A 21797-nucleotide genomic window follows, 5' to 3' on the forward strand; every position below is an offset into this window, starting at 1 on the left:
AAATATTGTCAAAAGCCTAAAAATTCTTGAAAAATTCTTGCAAATTTACATTCGCTGATAATTGTTGAGCAGGTGCTATACAAACCAGAAAATTCTGGTCGCATGGCCAAATGGGCTATTGAATTAGGTGAGCATGAGATAAGCTTCTCACCAAGAAGTGCAGAAAAAGGGCAAGTCCTAGCAGATTATCTAGCTGAAACAGCCGGAGACATTGAAATCTCGCATGAATCGAAGGAAATTCCACCTCCGCCAGAACAGCTGTGGGAAATGCACACAGATGGGGCATGTGGTCCAGAAGGCATAGGGACATGAATAGTCCTGAAAAGTCCAGAAGGAGAAGAGTATACCTTCGCTCTACGTTTTAGCTTCCCCGTAACCAATAATGAAGTTGAGTAAGAAGCATTACTATCTGGAATGCGAGTAGCGAAATACTTGGGGGTAAAAGAGTTATCAGTATATGTTGATTCACAGTTAGTTGCAAATCAATTCAACGGAATATTTGAAGCGCATGATGAGTTAATGCAAAAATATCAGAAACTTGTGCAAGAACTTGCGGTAGACTTCGATATATTCCAGATAATGCAGGTCTCAAGAACGTTGAATAAAAAGGCGGATGCGCTCAGTAAGCTGGCGACCTTAACGTTCAGCCATTTTAAAAAAGAAATTTGGGTGGAGGAAGGGAAAGTTAAATCCATTGATACAGACGGCATATCTTCCGCGGTCGAAGAAGATGAACCAAGTTGGATGACACCGATAGTGGAATTTTTGAATACTGGAACATTGCCAATAGATTCAACAGAGGCAAGGAAAATTAAAATGAAAGCACCAATGTATTTGCTAGAAAAAGGCATCCTATATAGAAAACCTTTTTTGGGACCTCATTTGCGGTGTCTTAATCCAACTTAAACAGAATCAATTATACGGGAAGTGCATGAAGGGATGTGCACTTTGCATTCAGGACACAAAATAGTTGCGTCCAAGATAATGCGGCTTGGGTACTATTGACCGTCAATGTACAGAGATGCCGCGGAGGTAATACGCAAATGTCGATAATGTTAGCTGCATGCACCGGTAACCAAAGCTCCGCGACATCCAATGATACCAGTCGCGTCCCCATGGCCATTCTGCAAATGGGCAATTGATATATTGGGACCATTTCCCGCAGAACCAGGAGAGGTAAAGTTTTTGGTCGTGGCCATTGATTACTTTACAAAGTGGGTAGAAGCCAAACTGCTTAAAACAATTTCGGGCAAACAAATTCGCAACTTTGTATAGGAGAACATCGTCTGCCGGTTTGGAATACCAAATGAAATAGTAAGTGACAATGGTACACAATTTGAAGGTAACTCATTCAGTGATTGGCGCCAAGAACTAAATATAAAGCAAACGTTCACATCAGTTGCACAGCCCCAGGAAAACGGGCAGTGTGAAGTAACAAATCGAGATATCGTGTTAGGTATCAAAGCAAGACTTAGGTTGTGCCGAAGGAGTTGGATAGATGAACTACCAAACGTGCTGTGGGCACACCGCACGACCCCAAAAGGCGCGACTAATGAAACACCTTTCAGTTTGGTGTATTGGTCTGAGGCTGTAATACCCGTGGAGATAAATGTACCAACCATGTGCATAGCTTCCTTCGATGAAAGTAGCAATAGCGAAGAACTGCATGAAAATCTAAATTTGGTTGAAGAACACAGGGAAATGGCGGCAATAAAAGAAGCAATCAATAACCAAAGAATCGCAAGCTACTATAACAAGCGCGTACAATCATTATCTGTCCAATTAGATGATTTGGTATGGCGGAAAAATGAAGCAAGCAGAGCGGAAGACACGGGAAAACTTGGACCTAAATGGGAAGGACCATACAAGGTTATTAGTGTAAGCGATACAGGGGCGTATCGGTTAGCGACTTTAGATGGAAGAGCAATAAAACACACCTGGCATGCACAAACACTTAAACGGTGCTACATATAAAAAACAACAGAGGGATTAATCACCCCAAAGCAGCTGTTTGAAATTTTTTATTATGTAATTTTCCATTTTCCATTGTAAACATGACAACTAAGTGTTGATCAAAAGATGTTTCAAATAAATTAAATCATTCAGTTTAAGCCAATAACTTGTGTATTTTTACATTTTATGATTGCATGCCCCTAAGCTGCACAGGGACACACTCCGAGTCTCAAGTGGCATAGTTTAGTTTGGTTACTAACACTATTTTTTAATAGTGACAGTAGTAAAACATTGAATTGTTTCAAACGCTTGTACACCGCGCAAGACGGAGACTTGCATAGTCTAGACTATAAAATACAAGTTTGGTTTACTTGTTTAAAAATACCCCAGCATTGGCCTGGCCGGAAGATTCTTGAATAAAGACATTGGTTTGTCTTAAATACGGATAAATGGCATTGGATTGCTTATGCGTAAAACACTTATAAATTTTTATAAAAGTCATGAGTATAATCTTATATGCATTGGTTTGCTTACATTGCGTATAACATTGGATTGTTAGCGCAAGAATAAAAGATCATGATAAGATTGAGGGGTCGCTCCCGTCATGAAGTCATGGTATTTATTCTAAATTAGAGTTATTACACGCATAAAAATTGTAATGAATCGTTATATCCGCCATAATGATTTCATAAAATACAATGATATAATTGCAGATAACCAATAGAAATATTCGATTATAATAGTTGAACCTAACAATTACAGTTAGGCAAAAAATATAAAGTCTAACGCTTAGCATAATAGCGTGACTTGTACAAAATATAAATTAGTATATGCAAATAAAAAGAAAAATATAAATAAAAAAGGGGTGGCTTGGCTGGAACGTTTCCCTACACTAAGGAGAGTATGCAATCCTCGCACGCAGCAATCAGACGTATACCTTGCTGTAAATAAAAAAAGAAAAATATAATATAGGGATGCGAAACCTTCAAGATTGCAAGGCCCATCCCTCACTAACAAAAAATTGCTACCCAATATGGACAAACAGCATCTATTTCAGGTAGCCTAACAAGTTCAGTTGAACTTGTCATTAACAATCTCCTGAGCAGAGACGTAAGAATCATTCACCAAAAGTTGTAAACGGGGATTTGAGATCTGTTCAAGTCGGGCACAAGCTTGGTCGCATCTTTCTTTCGTTCCATAAGAGATAAGCTCAGCAACATTCGGAGGAATAGAGGGGGGTATATACATCTCCTGACAAATAACATCCCAGAACAGGGTGCGCTCATAAGCACGCGTATCCACCATTGCTGCACCAAATTGCTGCTTGACCACTTTGCAATCAAGAGCATGCTGGATGATTGTCGGTAAACCCTTTCGGAGAATGTCATACTCTACCTTCACTATATCATGTTTTACGCCCCATGATTCCTGGGCCGCAATCCAGTCACTAAAACTTTCATTCAGAAAGACGACATGGCTCTCCGCCTCCTTTATCTTTGCAGACAAAGATGCAATCTCAGACTCCATGAACTTCTTCTCAGCATTGTGTTGATCCTGATCATGTTGCCTCTTTAGCATCATAACATTTATGCGCTCCTTCGCCTGCACATGTGCGATTACAGCAAACGCAAGTTGGGCAGAAAGCCTAGCATTGTCCTCTTCAAGCAAGCTTATCTTGGCTGCATCTGTCGGTGATGTCGCTGGTGGATTGGCAAGAGCAGTCAATTTTTGGTGAAGCCGGTTGATATCCTTGGAAAAATTGAACAAGGTGGATTGAGCATCAATATACAGCTCTTCCGTAGGAGATAGATTAGCAAACTTCTGTACCAAATGCAAGGGTATGGAGGATTGTAAGAAAGAAAATTGTTCGACGAAAGCTGTGGCTGGAACTTGCATAAGGTCATCGATTTTTGGAATCGACGGAGATGGCTCAACAGGATTCGGACATGCACGTTTAAAACACGAAGAATCGTGGGATGCACCACTTGGACCTGCAACTAAGAAGCAACAACGTTACAAAAGGCTTAAAGTCCAATTTAAGAGCAAGTCATATGGTCAAATAAATACCTTCATCAAGAAACCTCTTATGGTTGCCAAGGCTTCTGACTTCGTGGGCTTTATAAAGTGAAGGTACCGTTTCCGAACGACTAGCCAGAGAGTTGGGGAGACTACCAGAGTCGGCGGCAGGAACAGATGCATATGATTCCATCTTCATCTACAAAATAAAATAATTCGAAGAAATATGCATACGTAGTTAGTATGTAACTAAGGTTACATAGTAGAACGCAAAAAAGTATATGAGTGTGATACACAATTTTTTACGATACCTTGAAGAAGGGTTTTTCTGGCAGAGAAGATGAAAAGATTTGAATGAGTGTAAATGAAAAAGATTAAGAGATGAATTATGCCAAAACGGTATTTATAGAAAAAAATACGTAGGTCAAAAAATAACAAAGGTGTAATCACAACCATACACGTATGTCAATCTTAAGCTAAACACTTTATTAAGATGATTGGTGCACGTTAGCATTACCAGGCGGTTGCATAATTACAATCATTACCTTTTCGGTAAATAGTGACAGTTGTCACCTCGGGTGCAGGAAATACAGCCGAAAAGATAGTTTAGTGACTGCACGCATACATTGCATTTAATGTTAATACAGTATCCGGTTACGCATTTATATTTAAATAATCTTATGCACTATCCGGTTACACTTGGAATCCAACTACGCATTCAAACAAAAATATTAAGCATGTTCATTTGGTTCAAGGAATTTTTATGGTTCATTGTGTATAAGTCTTCTTACTAGTTCGAAGTCATACACTAATTTTCAAAGTATATAACATCGAACTGGGGGGACTTATTGATACGCACATCCGCACGACTATACGGATTACGCATCCAAAGTCCTGAACCGCACACTAATTGCCATGTAAAATATATGGCACGGTTATAGCCGCACTCTATGCGCCTATACCATCTGATGAGAGTTTCGTATACTTACATAAGGGTCTAGTATATTCTAAAAGAATGTACGGTATAATTAATTTAGATTCTTTTCCTTAAATAACGAAAGTTAGTTGGGATAAGATAGCATTTAATTAGGGATGAGATCCTATCAAAACCCTAATTCATGAGCCTATAAATACATAGCTCCCAGACCCTAAAATCATCATCGGTTACTGATACATAACATAGCATACACACCATCGTACGAACAAGCTTCATACGATCTCTCACATTAAGACTTTCAGGTATGTCATAAACTATAAAACCTTCACGTCTTTGGGCCACTCAACCCCGTATGCTGGGTTGTTGGTGGACTCTCAAATCGGCCACCCTATCGGAATCGAAACGATGCCGATATGGGTTATCTACGACTAAGGTCAGAGGTTCGAATATTGTTAGTCCTAAAACCCTATCATGCACTCAAGTGTAGGTTCACCTTGACCTCGTGAAAATATGCTTGATCAACCGAGAAACACACTCACTTTTGAATTAGGCTGTAACTTAGATGTAGTGTACGGTTTGAGCCACGGGTAACATAGGCACCCAAATACTTTTAGGCGTGAATATTTTGGTCGTCTATGAAATAAGGCTTCAATTGGAGACTTATTTTGAAGAGTTGGAATTGGCAACCGATTAATAAGGTACGCAGCCGTAGATACCGTGTACGTCCAGAATGTTAAAGGCAAGCAAGCTCGTTGCAAAAGTGTAAGTGCAGTTGTGATAAGCATATGATGGCGTCTCTCTCGAACCCATTATGTTCGAGAGTGTTAAGAGGCATTGTATAATGAGAGATACCATGTGAAATGTCCCGTTCTTATTGATTAAAAACGTTCCATATTAATTGATTTCGTTGCGAGGTTTTGACCTCTATATGAGACGTTTTTCAAAGACTGCATTCATTTTTAAAACAAACCATAACCTTTATTTCATAAATAAAGGTTTAAAAAGCTTTACGTAGATTATCAAATAATGATAATCTAAAATATCCTGTTTACACACGACCATTACATAATGGTTTACAATACAAATATGTTACATCGAAATCAGTTTCTTGAATGCAATTTTTACACAATATCATACAAACATGGACTCCAAATCTTGTCCTTATTTTAGTATGCAACAGCGGAAGCTCTTAATATTCACCTGAGAATAAACATGCTTTAAACGTCAACAAAAAATGTTGGTGAGTTATAGGTTTAACCTATATATATCAAATCGTAACAATGGACCACAAGATTTCATATTTCAATATACATCCCATACATAGAGATAAAAATCATTCATATGGTGAACACCTGGCAACCGACATTAACAAGATGCATATATAAGAATATCCCCATCATTCCGGGACACCCTTCGGATATGATATAAATTTCGAAGTACTAAAGCATCCGGTACTTTGGATGGGGTTTGTTAGGCCCAATAGATCTATCTTTAGGATTCGCGTCAATTAGGGTGTCTGTTCCCTAATTCTTAGATTACCAGACTTAATAAAAAGGGGCATATTCGATTTCGATAATTCAACCATAGAATGCAGTTTCACGTACTTGTGTCTATTTTGTAAATCATTTATAAAACCTGCATGTATTCTCATCCCAAAAATATTAGATTTTAAAAGTGGGACTATAACTCACTTTCACAGATTTTTACTTCGTCGGGAAGTAAGACTTGGCCACTGGTTGATTCACGAACCTATAACAATATATACATATATATCAAAGTATGTTCAAAATATATTTACAACACTTTTAATATATTTTGATGTTTTAAGTTTATTAAGTCAGCTGTCCTCGTTAGTAACCTACAACTAGTTGTCCACAGTTAGATGTACAGAAATAAATCGATAAATATTATCTTGAATCAATCCACGACCCAGTGTATACGTATCTCAGTATTGATCACAACTCAAACTATATATATTTTGGAATCAACCTCAACCCTGTATAGCTAACTCCAACATTCACATATAGAGTGTCTATGGTTGTTCCGAAATATATATAGATGTGTCGACATGATAGGTCGAAACATTGTATACGTGTCTATGGTATCTCAAGATTACATAATATACAATACAAGTTGATTAAGTTATGGTTGGAATAGATTTGTTACTAATTTTCACGTAGCTAAAATGAGAAAAATTATCCAATCTTGTTTTACCCATAACTTCTTCATTTTAAATCCGTTTTGAGTGAATCAAATTGCTATGGTTTCATATTGTACTCTATTTTATGAATCTAAACAGAAAAAGTATAGGTTTATAGTCAGAAAAATAAGTTACAAGTCGTTTTTGTAAAGGTAGTCATTTCAGTCGAAAGAACGACGTCTAGATGACCATTTTAGAAAACATACTTCCACTTTGAGTTTAACCATAATTTTTGGATATAGTTTCATATTCATAATAAAAATCATTTTCTCAGAATAACAACTTTTAAATCAAATTTTATCATAGTTTTTAATTAACTAACCCAAAACAGCCCGCGGTGTTACTACGACGGCGTAAATCCGGTTTTACGGTGTTTTTCGTGTTTCCAGGTTTTAAATCATTAAGTTAGAATATCATATAGATATAGAACATATGTTTAGTTGATTTTAAAAGTCAAGTTAGAAGGATTAACTTTTGTTTGCGAACAAGTTTAGAATTAACTAAAGTATGTTCTAGTGATTACAAGTTTAAACCTTCGAATAAGATAGCTTTATATGTATGAATCGAATGATGTTATGAACATCATTACTACCTTAAGTTCCTTGGATAAACCTACTGGAAAAGAGAAAAATAGATCTAGCTTCAACGGATCCTTGGATGGCTCGAAGTTCTTGAAGCAGAATCATGACACGAAAACAAGTTCAAGTAAGATCATCACTTGAAATAAGATTGTTATAGTTATAGAAATTGAACCAAAGTTTGAATATGATTATTACCTTGTATTAGAATGATAACCTACTGTAAGAAACAAAGATTTCTTGAGGTTGGATGATCACCTTACAAGATTGGAAGTGAGCTAGCAAACTTGAAAGTATTCTTGATTTTATGAAACTAGAACTTTTGGAATTTATGAAGAACACTTAGAACTTGAAGATAGAACTTGAGAGAGATCAATTAGATGAAGAAAATTGAAGAATGAAAGTGTTTGTAGGTGTTTTTGGTCGTTGGTGTATGGATTAGATATAAAGGATATGTAATTTTGTTTTCATGTAAATAAGTCATGAATGATTACTCATATTTTTGTAATTTTATGAGATATTTCATGCTAGTTGCCAAATGATGGTTCCCACATGTGTTAGGTGACTCACATGGGCTGCTAAGAGCTGATCATTGGAGTGTATATACCAATAGTACATACATCTAAAAGCTGTGTATTGTACGAGTACGAATACGGGTGCATACGAGTAGAATTGTTGATGAAACTGAACGAGGATGTAATTGTAAGAATTTTTGTTAAGTAGAAGTATTTTGATAAGTGTATTGAAGTCTTTCAAAAGTGTATAAATACATATTAAAACACTACATGTATATACATTTTAACTGAGTCGTTAAGTCATCGTTAGTCGTTACATGTAAGTGTTGTTTTGAAACCTTTAGGTTAACGATCTTGTTAAATGTTGTTAACCCAATGTTTATAATATCAAATGAGATTTTAAATTATTATATTATCATGTATGAATATCTCTTAATATGATATATATACATTAAATGTCTTTACAACGATAATCGTTACATATATGTCTCGTTTAAAAATCATTAAGTTAGTAGTCTTGTTTTTACATATGTAGTTCATTGTTAATATACTTAATGATATGTTTACTTATCATAGTATCATGTTAACTATATATATATATATCCATATATATGTCATCATATAGTTTTTACAAGTTTTAACGTTCGTGAATCACCGGTCAACTTGGGTGGTCAATTGTCTATATGAAACATATTTTAATTAATCAAGTCTTAACAAGTTTGATTGCTTAACATGTTGGAAACATTTAATCATGTAAATATCAATCTCAATTAATATATATAAACATGGAAAATTTCGGGTCACTACAGTACCTACCCGTTAAATAAATTTCGTCCCGAAATTTTAAGCTGTTGAAGGTGTTGATGAATCTTCTGGAAATAGATGTGGGTATTTCTTCTTCATCTGATCTTCACGCTCCCAGGTGAACTCGGGTCCTCTACGAGCATTCCATCGAACCTTAACAATTGGTATCTTGTTTTGCTTAAGTCTTTTAACCTCACGATCCATTATTTCGGCGGGTTCTTCGATGAATTGAAGTTTTTCGTTGATTTGGATTTCATCTAACGGAATAGTGAGATCTTCTTTAGCAAAACATTTCTTCAAATTCGAGACGTGGAAAGTGTTATGTACAGCCGCGAGTTGTTGAGGTAACTCAAGTCGGTAAGCTACTGGTCCGACACGATCAATAATCTTGAATGGTCCAATATGCCTTGGATTTAATTTCCCTCGTTTACCAAATCGAACAACGCCTTTCCAAGGTGCAACTTTAAGCATGACCATCTCTCCAATTTCAAATTCTATATCTTTTCTTTTAATGTCAGCATAGCTCTTTTGTCGACTTTGGGCGGTTTTCAACCGTTGTTGAATTTGGATGATCTTCTAGGTAGTTTCTTGTATAATCTCCGGACCCGTAATCTGTCTATCCCCCACTTCACTCCAACAAATCGGAGACCTGCACTTTCTACCATAAAGTGCTTCAAACGGCGCCATCTCAATGCTTGAATGGTAGCTGTTATTGTAGGAAAATTCTGCTAACGGTAGATGTCGATCCCAACTGTTTCCGAAATCAATAACACATGCTCGTAGCATGTCTTCAAGAGTTTGTATCGTCCTTTCGCTCTGCCCATCAGTTTGTGGATGATAGGCAGTACTCATGTCTAGACGAGTTCCTAATGCTTGCTGTAATGTCTGCCAGAATCTTGAAATAAATCTGCCATCCCTATCAGAGATAATAGAGATTGGTATTCCATGTCTGGAGACGACTTCCTTCAAATACAGTCGTGCTAACTTCTCCATCTTGTCATCTTCTCTTATTGGCAGGAAGTGTGCTGATTTGGTGAGACGATCAACTATTACCCAAATAGTATCAAAACCACTTGCAGTCCTTGGCAATTTAGTGATGAAATCCATGGTAATGTTTTCCCATTTCCATTCTGGGATTTCGGGTTGTTGAAGTAGACCTGATGGTTTCTGATGCTCAGCTTTGACCTTAGAACACGTCAAACATTCTCCTACGTATTTAGCAACATCAGCTTTCATACCCGGCCACCAAAAATGTTTCTTGAGATCCTTGTACATCTTCCCCGTTCCAGGATGTATTGAGTATCTGGTTTTATGAGCTTCTCTAAGTACCATTTCTCTCATATCTCCAAATTTTGGTACCCAAATCCTTTCAGCCCTATACCGGGTTTCGTCTTCCCGAATATTAAGATGCTTCTCCGATCCTTTGGGTATTTCATCCTTTAAATTTCCCTGTTTTAAAACTCCTTGTTGCGCCTCCTTTATTTGAGTAGTAAGGTTATTATGAATCATTATATTCATAGATTTTACTCGAATGGGTTCTCTGTCCTTCCTGCTCAAGACATCGGCTACCACATTTTCCTTCCCCGGGTGGTAACGAATTTCAAAGTCGTAATCATTCGACAATTCAATCCACCTACGCTGCCTCATATTCAGTTGTTTCTGATTAAATATATGCTGAAGACTTTTGTGGTCGGTATATATAATACTTTTGACCCCATATAAGTAGTGCCTCCAAGTCTTTAATGCAAAAACAACCGCTCCTAATTCCAAATCATGCGTCGTATAATTTTGTTCGTGAATCTTCAATTGTCTAGATGCATAAGCAATCACCTTCGTTCGTTGCATTAATACACAACCGAGACCTTGCTTTGATGCATCACAATAAATCACAAAATCATCATTCCCTTCAGGCAATGACAATATAGGTGCCGTAGTTAGCTTTTTCTTCAATAACTGAAACGCTTTCTCTTGTTCATCATTCCATTCAAATTTCTTCCCTTTATGCGTTAATGCAGTCAAGGGTTTTGCTATTCTGGAAAAGTCTTGGATGAACCTTCTGTAGTAACCAGCTAGTCCTAAAAACTGGCGTATGTGTTTCGGAGTTTTCGGGGTTTCCCACTTTTCAACAGTTTCTATCTTTGCCAGATCCACCTTAATACCTTCTTTGTTCACTATGTGACCGAGGAATTGAACTTCTTCCAACCAAAATGCATACTTTGAAAATTTAGCGTACAATTCTTCCTTCCTCAATACTTCTAACACCTTTCTCAAATGTTCACCGTGTTCTTGTTCATTCTTTGAGTAAATAAGTATGTCATCAATTAAAACAATGACAAACTTGTCAAGGTATGGTCCACACACTCGGTTCATAAGGTCCATGAACACAGCTGGTGCATTAGTTAAACCAAATGGCATGACCATAAACTCGTAATGACCGTAACGTGTTCTGAAAGCAGTCTTTGGAATATCATCTTCTTTCACCTGCATTTGATGATACCCGGAACGTAAGTCAATCTTTGAATAAACAGACGAGCCTTGTAGTTGATCAAATAAATCGTCGATTCTCGGTAGTGGGTAGCGGTTCTTGATGGTAAGTTTGTTCAACTCTCGGTAGTCGATACACAACCTGAATGTACCATCTTTCTTCTTGACAAACAAAACAGGAGCTCCCCACGGTGACGTGCTTGGTCGAATGAAACAATGCTCTAAAAGTTCTTGTAATTGGCTTTGCAGTTCTTACATCTCGCTAGGTGCGAGTCTGTAAGGAGCACGAGCTATTGGTGCAGCTCCTGGTACAAGATCTATTTGAAATTCAACGGATCGATGTGGGGGTAATCCCGGTAATTCTTTCAGAAATACATCGGGAAATTCTTTTGCAACGGGAACATCATTGATGCTCTTTTCTTCAGTTTGTACTTTCTCGACGTGTGCTAGAACAGCATAGCAACCTTTTCTTATTAGTTTTTGTGCCTTCAAATTACTAATAAGATGTAGCTTCGTGTTACCCTTTTCTCCGTACACCATTAAGGGTTTTCCTTTTTCTCGTATAATGCGAATTGCATTTTTGTAACAAACGATCTCTGCTTTCACTTCTTTCAACCAGTCCATACCGATTATCACATCAAAACTCCCTAACTCTACTGGTATCAAGTCAATCTTAAATTTTTCACTAACCAGTTTAATTTCTCGATTCCGACATATATTATCTGCTGAAATTAATTTACCATTTGCTAATTCGAGTAAAAATTTACTATCCAAAGGCGTCAATGGACAACTTAATTTAGCACAAAAATCTCTACTCATATAGCTTCTATCCGCACCCGAATCAAATAAAACGTAAGCAGATTTATTGTCAATAAGAAACGTACCCGTAACAAGCTCCGGGTCTTCCTGTGCCTCTGCCGCATTAATATTGAAAACTCTTCCGCGGCCTTGTCCATTCGTGTTCTCCTGGTTCGGGCAATTTCTAATAATGTGGCCCGGTTTTCCACATTTATAACAAACTACATTGGCATAACTTGCTCCGACACTACTTGCTCCGCCATTACTCGTTCCGACACCATTTGTTCCTTTCGTTCTATTAACCCCTGGTCCGTAGACCTCACACTTCGCCGCGCTAAGACCATTTCTTTTACACTTGTTGCAAAATTTGGTGCAGAACCCCGAGTGATACTTTTCACACCTTTGGCATAGCTGCTTCTGATTGTTGTTGTTGTTGCGGTTATTATTGTTGTTGGGATGATTGATGTAGTTGCTGTTGTTGTTGTTGTTGTTGTTGGGCCGTTTGTTGTAGTTGCGATTGATGTTGCGATTGTTGGGATAATTGTTGCGATTATTGTTGTAATTACTGTTGTTGTTGTATTGGTGATTCTTATCACCGTTTTCCTCCCACTTTCTTTTGACTTGCTTCACATTGGCCTCTTCAGCAGTCTGTTCTTTAATTCTTTCTTCAATCTGGTTCACTAGTTTTTGAGCCATTCTACATGCCTGTTGTATGGAGGCGGGCTCGTGTGAACTTATATCTTCTTGGATTCTTTCCGGTAATCCTTTCACAAACGCGTCGATCTTCTCTTCCTCATCTTCGAATGCTCCTGGACACAATAGGCACAATTCTGTGAATCGTCTTTCGTACGTGGTGATATTAAATCCTTGGGTTCGTAACCCTCTAAGTTCTGTCTTGAGCTTATTGACCTCGGTTCTGGGACGGTACTTCTCGTTCATCAAGTGCTTGAATGCTGACCACGGTAGTGCGTACGCATCGTCTTGTCCCACTTGCTCTAGATAGGTATTCCACCATGTTAACGCAGAACCTGTGAAGGTATGCGTAGCGTACTTTACTTTGTCCTCTTCAGTACACTTACTTATGGCAAACACCGATTCGACCTTCTCGGTCCACCGTTTCAATCCGATCGGTCCTTCGGTTCCATCAAATTCCAAAGGTTTGCAGGCAGTGAATTCTTTGTAGGTGCATCCTACACGATTTCCTGTACTGCTAGATCCAAGGTTATTGTTGGTATGTAGCGCAGCCTGTACTGCGGCTATGTTTGAAGCTAGAAAAGTATGGAATTCCTCTTCATTCATATTCACGGTGTGTCGAGTAGTCGGTGCCATTTCCTTCAAAATAGTCAAATGGAACAAGTTAATCATACAGAATATTAAGAGTAGTTAATAGTATTTCGTAGCATAATATGAACTCATTTATAAAAGCTTTTTCTTCATATTAGCGTTTTATAAGTTTAAATTCGGGTAGTACCTACCCGTTAAGTTCATACTGAGTAGCTAATATACAATTCAACTACTACAATTCTATATGAAAAACTGATTATAATAATATTTCGCGTTCAAACTTTTATACAATATTTTACAAACTTACAATACCGCTTATTTTACATAAAGCATGAAATATAGCACACAATAACTTTGATACAAGATAGTTGTGAAGATAATTCTAGCTAGTACAGAAGTCGTTCAGCAAAGGCAATAAAGACACGTAATTCATACGTCCAGAAACAAGTCATGCATTCTGGTTTTACTAGGACTACTTCCCATCCTTGGTCTTGTGGAACATAACCGTTATGGCCGTTGATAAGAAAGCGTGTTGTAACGTCGTCAAAGGGACGAGGGTTACGTAATGTCCAACAGTCCCGTAACAATCTAAAAACCTCATTTCTTACCCCAATTACCGACTCCGTCACTTGTGGGAACGTTTTGTTTAATAGTTGTAGGCCGATGATCTTGTTCTCACTTTGGTGAGAAGCGAACATTACTAATCCGTAAGCATAACATGCTTCTTTATGTTGCATGTTAGCCGCTTTTTCTAAATCACGAAGTCCAATATTCGGATATATTGAGTCAAAATAATTTCTTAACCCATTGCGTAAAATAGCATTTGGGTTCCCCGTAATATATGCGTCAAAGTAAACACATCGTAACTTATGGATTTCCCAATGTGATATCCCCCATCTTTCGAACGAAAGCCTTTTATAAACCAAGGCATTCTTGGAACGTTCTTCGAATGTCTTACAAACTGATCTCGCCTTAAATAGTTGTGCCGAAGAATTCTGACCGACTCTAGACAAGATTTCATCAATCATGTCTCCGGGTAGGTCTCTTAAAATATTGGGTTGTCTATCCATTTTGTGTTTTTATACTGTAAAATAGACAAGAGTTATCTTCATAAAAAAAAATACTTATTTAATACAAGCAATTTTTACATATATCATAAAGCATAAGCACACTATATTACATATATTACACCACACGAATACAACTATCTTATTCCGACTCGCTTGTTTCTTCTTCTTCGGTTTTGGTTCGTTTTGCCAAGTTTCTAGGGATATATGATGTTCCCCTAATACGAGCCGTAATTTTCCACATTGGTTTAGAAAAACCTGGTGGTTTAGAGGTTCCCGGGTCATTGTTACAACTTAAGGACTTCGGGGGTTGACGATACATATAAAGTTCATCGGGGTTGGAATTAGATTTCTCTATTTTTATGCCCTTTCCCTTATTATTTTCTTTTGCCTTTTTAAATTCAGTTGGGGTAATTTCTATAACATCATCGGAATTCTCGTCGGAATCCGATTCATCGGAGAATTGGTAATCCTCCCAATATTTTGCTTCCTTGGCGGAAACACCATTGACCATAATTAACCTTGGTCGGTTGGTTGAGGATTTTCTTTTACTTAACCGTTTTATTATTTCCCCCGCCGGTTCTATTTCTTCATCTGGTTCCGATTCTTCTTCCGGTTCCGATTCTTCTTCCGGTTCCGACTCTTCTTCCGGTTCCTCTTCGGGAATTTGTGAATCAGTCCACGAATCATTCCAATTTACATTTGACTCTTCATTATTATTAGGTGAGTCAATGGGACTTGTTCTAGAGGTAGACATCTATCACATAATATCAAACGCGTTAAGAGATTAATATATCACATAATATTCACATGTTAAAAATATATAGTTTCCAACAAAATTTGTTAAGCAATCATTTTTCAAGTAAACACGGTCGAAGTCCAGACTCACTAATGCATCCTAACAAACTCGATAAGACACACTAATGCAAAATTCTGGTTCTCTAAGACCAACGCTCGGATACCAACTGAAATGTCCCGTTCTTATTGATTAAAAACGTTCCATATTAATTGATTTCGTTGCGAGGTTTTGACCTCTATATGAGACGTTTTTCAAAGACTGCATTCATTTTTAAAACAAACCATAACCTTTATTTCATAAATAAAGGTTTAAAAAGCTTTACGTAGATTATCAAATAATGATAATCTAAAATATCCTGTTTACACACGACCATTACATAATGGTTTACAATACAAATATGTTACATCGAAATCAGTTTCTTGAATGCAATTTTTACACAATATCATACAAACATGGACTCCAAATCTTGTCCTTATTTTAGTATGCAACAGCGGAAGCTCTTAATATTCACCTGAGAATAAACATGCTTTAAACGTCAACAAAAAATGTTGGTGAGTTATAGGTTTAACCTATATATATCAAATCATAACAATAGACCACAAGATTTCATATTTCAATATACATCCCATACATAGAGATAAAAATCACTCATATGGTGAACACCTGGTAACCGACATTAACAAGATGCATATATAAGAATATCCCCATCATTCCGGGACACCCTTCGGATATGATATAAATTTCGAAGTACTAAAGCATCCGGTACTTTGGATGGGGTTTGTTAGGCCCAATAGATCTATCTTTAGGATTCGCGTCAATTAGGATGTCTGTTCCCTAATTCTTAGATTACCAGACTTAATAAAAAGGGGCATATTCGATTTCGATAATTCAACCATAGAATGCAGTTTCACGTACTTGTGTCTATTTTGTAAATCATTTATAAAACCTGCATGTATTCTCATCCCAAAAATATTAGATTTTAAAAGTGGGACTATAACTCACTTTCACAGATTTTTACTTCGTCGGGAAGTAAGACTTGGCCACTGGTTGATTCATGAACCTATAACAATATATACATATATATCAAAGTATGTTCAAAATATATTTACAACACTTTTAATATATTTTGATGTTTTAAGTTTATTAAGTCAGCTGTCCTCGTTAGTAACCTACAACTAGTTGTCCACAGTTAGATGTACAGAAATAAATCGATAAATATTATCTTGAATCAATCCACGACCTAGTGTATACGTATCTCAGTATTGATCACAACTCAAACTATATATATTTTGGAATCAACCTCAACCCTGTATAGCTAACTCCAACATTCACATATAGAGTGTCTATGGTTGTTCCGAAATATATATAGATGTGTCGACATGATAGGTCGAAACATTGTATACGTGTCTATGGTATCTCAAGATTACATAATATACAATACAAGTTGATTAAGTTATGGTTGGAATAGATTTGTTACCAATTTTCACGTAGCTAAAATGAGAAAAATTATCCAATCTTGTTTTACCCATAAATTCTTCATTTTAAATCCGTTTTGAGTGAATCAAATTGCTATGGTTTCATATTGAACTCTATTTTATGAATCTAAACAGAAAAGTATAGGTTTATATTCAGAAAAATAAGTTACAAGTCGTTTTTGTAAAGGTAGTCATTTCAGTCGAAAGAACGACGTCTAGATGACCATTTTAGAAAACATACTTCCACTTTGAGTTTAACCATAATTTTTGGATATAGTTTCATGTTCATAATAAAAATCATTTTCTCAGAATAAGAACTTTTAAATCAAAGTTTATCATAGTTTTTAATTAACTAACCCAAAACAGCCCGCGGTGTTACTACGACGGCGTAAATCCGGTTTTACGGTGTTTTTCGTGTTTCCAGGTTTTAAATCATTAAGTTAGCATATCATATAGATATAGAACATATGTTTAGTTGATTTTAAAAGTCAAGTTAGAAGGATTAACTTTTGTTTGCGAACAAGTTTAGAATTAACTAAAGTATGTTCTAGTGATTACAAGTTTAAACCTTCGAATAAGATAGCTTTATATGTATGAATCGAATGATGTTATGAACATCATTACTACCTTAAGTTCATTGGATAAACCTACCGGAAAAGAGAAAAATAGATCTAGCTTCAACGGATCCTTGGATGGCTCGAAGTTCTTGAAGCAGAATCATGACACGAAAACAAGTTCAAGTAAGATCATCACTTGAAATAAGATTGTTATAGTTATAGAAATTGAACCAAAGTTTTAATATGATTATTACCTTGTATTAGAATGATAACCTACTGTAAGAAACAAAGATTTCTTGAGGTTGGATGATCACCTTACAAGATTGGAAGTGAGCTAGCAAACTTGAAAGTATTCTTGATTTTATGAAACTAGAACTTTTGGAATTTATGAAGAACACTTAGAACTTGAAGATAGAACTTGAGAGAGATCAATTAGATGAAGAAAATTGAAGAATGAAAGTGTTTGTAGGTGTTTTTGGTCGTTGGTGTATGGATTAGATATAAAGGATATGTAATTTTGTTTTCATGTAAATAAGTCATGAATGATTACTCATATTTTTGTAATTTTATGAGATATTTCATGCTAGTTGCCAAATGATGGTTCCCACATGTGTTAGGTGACTCACATGGGCTGCTAAGAGCTGATCATTGGAGTGTATATACCAATAGTACATACATCTAAAAGCTGTGTATTGTACGAGTACGAATACGGGTGCATACGAGTAGAATTGTTGATGAAACTGAACGAGGATGTAATTGTAAGCATTTTTGTTAAGTAGAAGTATTTTGATAAGTGTATTGAAGTCTTTCAAAAGTGTATAAATACATATTAAAACACTACATGTATATACATTTTAACTGAGTCGTTAAGTCATCGTTAGTCGTTACATGTAAGTGTTGTTTTGAAACCTTTAGGTTAACGATCTTGTTAAATGTTGTTAACCCAATGTTTATAATATCAAATGAGATTTTAAATTATTATATTATCATGATATTATTATGTATGAATATCTCTTAATATGATATATATATATATACATTAAATGTCTTTACAACGATAATCGTTACATATATGTCTCGTTTAAAAATCATTAAGTTAGTAGTCTTGTTTTTACATATGTAGTTCATTGTTAATATACTTAATGATATGTTTACTTATCATAGTATCATGTTAACTATATATATATATCCATATATATGTCATCATATAGTTTTTACAAGTTTTAACGTTCGTGAATCACCGGTCAACTTGGGTGGTCAATTGTCTATATGAAACATATTTTAATTAATCAAGTCTTAACAAGTTTGATTGCTTAACATGTTGGAAACATTTAATCATGTAAATATCAATCTCAATTAATATATATAAACATGGAAAAGTTCGGGTCACTACACCATGCAAGCTCAAAACAGAAGCTAAGCCCATGTATTCACCTCCATTATCGGAGTACAAAGAGGTGAGTGGCTGTTGACATGATTTTTCAATAAGACGTTTAAATTGTGGAAATATGTCAACTACATTTGACTTCTTGCGAAGAGGATAAAGCCATATGTATTTAGTAAAGTGATCAATACATGTAACATAGTAACAAAATTGATCATGCGATAAATCTGTAGGTCCCCATACATCTGAGTACACATATTCTAATAGTCGTGTACTAATAATAGATGATTCGCCAAAAGGCAACTTTCGACTCTTATTACAAAAACAAGAATTACAGTTGAAGCTAGTAGAAGTAGAAGCAGACAACTTTGCATTCTTTAAAACATAGGATAAAACTTTCGATGATGGATGGCCAAGTCGGTTGTGCCATACATTATTAACAATCATCGAGTTTATTTGTGAGTTGCTTGATTGAGGAAGATGGTATAAGTCACTTTTGCACGCTCCCTGAAACAGATGTGCCCCCCGTGTTCAGATCCTTCACCAAGTAGTGCCACGGAAAAAATTCCAAAGAAACATTATTAGTACGACAAAAATGAGCAACATAAATACGATTAGTGCGTGAGTTCGGTACACACAGTATATCATTTAATTTAAACAGATATGATGGCGTTTTAATAGTAATATTGCCAAGATGAGAAATCGGTAAACCTGGACCATCACCAAGGATTATTTCTTTCGGGCCCCCATAATCCGAGAAGGATTGAAGGTTGGAAGTATTAGCAGTGACATGATGGGATGCTCCTGTATGAAGAATCCACGAAGGGGTCGACGAAGATGAGGTCGCAGTGTGGTAAGCAACAGGAGTGATAGCATTCTCTTTTAGAAACCGTGCAAGAGAGCGACAATCCTTGGTAGAGTGACCCTTGTGACGACAAAAATTGCAGTAGCTATCTTTATCTGATGTTGTAGAGCCCATTGAAGATGGTTCCACAGATGAGTTGGCATGATTGGAATTATTGTACTTGTGTTGTGAATAGCCTCCACATGAGTAATGATTACGATTGGATGATTGACGATGGCCTCGTTGGGTATAATTTGCTATTGGAATAACAGCAGGGGTCACAGGAGTGGCCTTTCTCTGTTGCATCTCGAAGTCGATGAGTTTGTCGTGTAACTCATCAAAGGTTATAGGCTTGTCCCTGGCACGAATGGCTGCACAAATCTCTTTGTAATCACTGTTTAATCGATGAAGGATGTGAAGGACTAAATCATCATCATCAACCCAGAGCTAGGTCATTTGCAATGGAGCGCATCTCGTGTAAATAGATGGCTAGTGGTTTATCATCGGCTGAGTTTTCAATTAACCGTTGCTTTAGCGAGATGACTCTTGTTCGCGACTTGTTGGCATAGAGTACAGTAAGCCGATCCCAAGCTGCTTTGGAAGTGGTAACAAATGAGATGTGAGGTTGAATGTTTGCGGAGCAGCTACCAAGGATAGCACTTAACAGGATTTGGTCCTGTCGATACCAGCGATTGTAAGCTGGGTTTGGTTTATTGTCAATTTAACATGGTGGTGCGGTTGTGGTTCCATCAATGAAACCTAATAGATCAAGGCCGATGAGTGTGGAATGAAGCCGTCTTCTCCAAACAGCAAAATTGAACTGGGTTAATTTGGTAGGCAGATGAGTCGGTGCCTGAACTTGGATTATTTCTGTGGAAGTTGACATGGAGAAAATAGTTAGGGTTGGATAGAAAAAAAAATTGCGGGTTTAAGCTTATACGGCTCTGAATACCATATAAGAGGTTGATTGATATGGAAACTGTATATTGAATTGAGTTAATCATTTACATACAACAGTATTATATACCATAGAGAATATACAACAAACATAGCTATAAGATAGGATCTAGAGTAGTCAGCTGGACGACCAAGTAATTCGGAAGTTTGGTTATTGTATTGACTTGTAATTGGTTGTTGGTGATCGTGCCGATATTACATTGCGGGTCGTAATACATCTTTCAATCTCCGCTCAATTCACCACCGTAGTAAACGTTCATCGAAACAATGCAAGAATTAATTTATTTTTTAAAGTTGAATGTGAGCTATATATAAATTGTATGTGAAATGGGTGAATTTTGTATGAAGTGGTGAGTGAATTTATATAGAAAAAGTGGGGTGAATTCTGCAACGGTCAAGAAAAGAACCGTTGATTTAATTTATTTATTTATAAATGTATACGTTGCTAGCAACCGACTCATCGAAAACGCACATCGGCGACGGGGTGGGGTGTGAGGAACGGCGTCACTTGCTTGGCGACGGGGTGGAGACGCCTCCCACTCCCATCCTCTAAAAGTGATTCCTAAAATTGTTTTCTAGACTTTAGTCCATTTAAGGGTTGAATGAAGTGCAAAATGCAATTGATGTACGAGAGGTAAACTTTTCCCAGAAGAGGATTAGCCTGTTAGAATTGAAATGGAGTGATGTGTTTGATGATTCTCGTAATGAACAGCTTGAAAAGGTGACCCTAGAAGAGCTGAAACCTCAAAGTGATACTTTAAAAGAACTCAAAATAGTGTCATATGGAGGAAACGAGCTTCCAAATTGGGTTGTGGATCCCTCTTTTGTTAGGTTGACACATGTACGGATAATTGGCTGTAAAAAGTGTACACGTTTACCGTCACTTGGGCAGCTAAAGTCACTTAAGGAGTTGTTTATTGAAGGCATGGATGAGGTGAATGAAGCTAAGTTTGGATTTTGAGAAGCAAAAAAGCTAACTCTAACTTGTGGGATGGAATGAGTCCTGATAATTGCTGGTGTACTTTTTTCTTCTTTTCTGTTTCCATACACAATGCGTGTTTTTTAAAGAGAACACATAACCAATATAAAAGTCGCTTAAAACATATTCAAAATGGGTAATGATTTCTTCATCGTCAGTTTATCAG

The sequence above is a fragment of the Rutidosis leptorrhynchoides genome, chromosome 5 (genome assembly GCF_046630445.1).
Source record: "Rutidosis leptorrhynchoides isolate AG116_Rl617_1_P2 chromosome 5, CSIRO_AGI_Rlap_v1, whole genome shotgun sequence".
Classification (NCBI taxonomy): Eukaryota; Viridiplantae; Streptophyta; class Magnoliopsida; order Asterales; family Asteraceae; genus Rutidosis; species Rutidosis leptorrhynchoides.